Source organism: Pseudopodoces humilis, chromosome 27 (genome assembly GCF_049639895.1).
Source record: "Pseudopodoces humilis isolate 2021_Gansu_Grassland_sample_001 chromosome 27, ASM4963989v1, whole genome shotgun sequence".
In the NCBI taxonomy this organism is placed as follows: domain Eukaryota; kingdom Metazoa; phylum Chordata; class Aves; order Passeriformes; family Paridae; genus Pseudopodoces; species Pseudopodoces humilis.
The window spans coordinates 5,521,958-5,525,314 of NC_142226.1; the positions used below are offsets into that span (position 1 = coordinate 5,521,958).

Here is a 3,357-nt window from a genome sequence, read left to right on the forward strand (position 1 = left end):
TGGTGGTTGTTGTGTGAAATATTTCTATCCCCATTGGTGTTTTTTTTTTTTAATTGCTAAACAGTCTTGTTCACAGTGCCTTGGGAAAAGACATTTCAAGAGGAAACTTGATGGTTTATAAACTAATTTTTTTCCCCCCACACTTCACTGTCAGCTTCTGTATCAAAACTCACGACAGAGCCTGCTGCAACTCGTGGTAATTTGGGTCTCTCCATCCTCTTGTTTCTTTTGGTCCAAGCTCAGCAGTTGTTCTGTACTCGGTGGTTCTGCAGCAGATCCCTCCAGGAGAGCCAAGCTGGAGCTGTGCAAAATGTTCTGTACACGAGAGAGACTGTAAAGCTGCCTAATAAAAGCTGCAGTTCTGGGGTTTTTATTTTTTTTTTTTTTTAATTTTATTTTATTCAGTTGTGATTTTTACATTTTTTTTTTATCTCCCCTCCTGTCTCCCAGCCCCGCTGCCAACGAGTTTGGGTTGGTTTTTGTTTTATTAAGGAGTTTCAGCAATTGCACAAAGTTAAAAATGGTGGGAAATGTGTTTGCACTGGCAATTTCTGCAGTGGGTTGGGATTTGGGAGGGATGGGAGGCCAAGAAAAAATCCAACCCCAGCTTTAGGATTTTGCAAACGTGCAGTGGACTCTGGAAAACCTGAAAAAAAAAGAAATAATTCAGGTTTCTTTTTCTAATTACGGTGTTAATTGGCATGTAACAACACCAACAAAAAGGAGTAGGGCTATTAGTCAATAGAAAAATCCAAATTGCAGCCTTTGATTCCCAGAAATTCCCTGGGATGCAGCTCCCAGCTGTGATTTGCATTTTGGAATTGTTGCTCAGAGTTTTTCCATCCTTGTGCAGAACACGGAATAATTGTCACTGATTTTTGGGTTGAGGTTTTCCCCCCTTTTTTCTGCCCCCTCTGATTTTGTTGCTTGGTTTTGGCTGCATCCTTTTTCTTTTTTTTTTTTCCTTTTTTCTGTGGGGTTTGGAAAGAATAAAACATTTTCTCGCAGATAAAAGAAATCATTTAAATTTTTTTTAATTTGGGTTTTTTTTGCCTCTTTAAATGCCCTGATGCAGAAGCACAAAGGGTACATTTATTTTGTTATTTATTCCAGGTAAGTTTTATCTTGTGAAGCAGAAGGAGGAGCAGCTTTTTTTGGGGGGGTTCCTGTATAAAATTAGCAACTTCCCCCATCTGTGGGCTGGAAAAAACGGGAAAAAGAGGTAAATTTAAATTTCTTGGGACTTGCAGAACTCTCTAAGTTTGCCCTTTGTCCTTTTCCAAACACAAAGGAGGAGCAGCTTCTCCCTGGTTTTGTGTTTCTGCCCAATTCTCTGTTATAAAATCATTTCTTGGGAATTCTGCAGTTGGATTTGGGGTGAAAGATCTGGGATTTCCCTCCTGGGCTTTTGGGCCTCCAGGTAAAATCCTTCCAGGAAATTCCAACCTCCTCTGCCCCAGGATCCTGCCAAAACTTCCCTGAGGAATCTTTATTATTAATTATATTTATTGTTATCTTTATTATTTATTATCTTTACTATTAATATATTTATTATAGTTACTATTTTTATTATTAATATATTTATTATGTTTATTATTTTACTATTAATATATTTATTATATTTATTATTAATTATATTTATTTTTATATTAATATATTTATTATCTTTGTTATTCTCTTTATTATTAATTATATTTATTTTTATATTAATATAATTATTCTCTTTATTATTCTCTTTATTATATTTATTATTCTCTTTATTATTATATTTATTATCTTTATTAATCTTTATTCTCTTTATTATTTATTATATTCCTATTATATGTATTATTAATTATCTTTATATCTTATTATTAATTATTTCATAATTATCTTTATAATTATCTTTATTATTATCTTTATTATTGATTATATTTATTATTATATTTAGCATTAATTATATTTATTATACATCTTTACTATATTAATTACTATATTAATTATTAATTATATTAATAGGTTATTATTAATTGTTTTCATTATTATATTGATTATTATATTAATTATATTATAAATTGTTTTCATTATTATATTGATTATTATATTAATTATATTATAAATTATTTTCATTATTATATTAATTATTATATTATTATATTTATTATTAATGTATCTATATTTATTTGTCATTATAATTATATTTAACATTAATTATATTTATTATATTATTATTAATCTTGATTACACTTATCATTAATTCTATTTATACATTATTAATAATTATTTAAATTATCTTTATTATTATCTTTATTATTATCTCTGTATTTTTTTTTTTTTTAATTTATTTTGAATTTTCTTCTGAAGCCACCACTCGTGTGACACACCTGGATTATTTCCAATCAAAGCCCATCCTGGCTAAGTTTGGAATCTGCAGAGACCCCGTTGCATTTCCCACCCATCTCCAACGGAAAGAATTCCTTCAGGAAATCTGGGAATCCCTGCAGGAACCAGGACGAGCATCAAATCCCCCCAGCCAAGCCCTGCATCCTCAGAAATTCAGATTACAGCGTGAATATTTGGGGAGTTTCAATCTGCAGAAGGCTCACCCCGGATATTTTGGGTTTGCCACGGCGGGATCTGGAATTTTACTCCGGGATAAACGCTCTGGAGAGAGCTCCAGAGGGAAACTGAGGCATCCAGAAGCTTCTCCAGGCAGGAAAAGCCGATTTGTGGGTGATGGGTTTGGTACCTCTGGGCTTCTCCTGGCTGCAAGTGGAGCAGAAAGCTGGTTCTGCTATATTAATATTAATAATATTAATAATAATTAATATTAAAATATTTCACAGGATGCTCTCTCAGCCAGGGCTTCATCCTAGAACTGGCTCCTGGGCCTTGCTTTGCCTTTTCCACTCCTTTTTATTCCTCTCCCTTTTACTCCTCTCCCCTTTTATTCCTCTCCCCTTTTCCCCCCTTTCCCTTTTTTTTTTCTCCCCTTTTGCTTTTTTTTTTCCCTTTTCCTTTTTTCCCCCTTTCCCTTTTTTTTCCCTTTCCTTTTTTTCCTCTCCCCTTTTATTCCTTCCCCTTTTTCCTCCTTCCCCTTTTTATCCCCCTTTCCCTTTTTTTTCCCTTTCCCTTTTTTCCTTTCCCTTTTTTTTCCCCTTTCCCTTTTTTTTTCCTTTTTTTTTCCTTTCCCTTTTTTTTCCTTTCCCTTTTTCCCCCCCCATCTTTCCCTTTTTCCTCCCCTTTTTCTTCCCCCCCTCTTTTTTCCTCCCTTTTTTCCTCCCTCCCTTTTTTCCTCCTTTTCCATTCACCTTTGGAATTATTTCCCTGCCCCCACCCTGCCTCCAGCACCTCGGAATTTCACTCTGGAATTGCTCC

At 33.7% G+C, this 3,357-nt stretch overlaps 1 long non-coding RNA gene across 1 annotated transcript; it reads right to left on the reverse strand.

The window, feature by feature from the left end:
• Window positions 1–19: 19 nt before the first annotated feature.
• On the reverse strand, window positions 20–2,759 carry LOC148182538 (uncharacterized). Its single transcript, XR_015774604.1, has 2 exons — window positions 2,586–2,759; window positions 20–646 (listed from the first exon to the last, which is right to left on the reverse strand). It is a non-coding gene; the product is annotated as an uncharacterized LOC148182538 (long non-coding RNA).
• Between the last annotated feature and the right edge of the window lie 598 nt (window positions 2,760–3,357).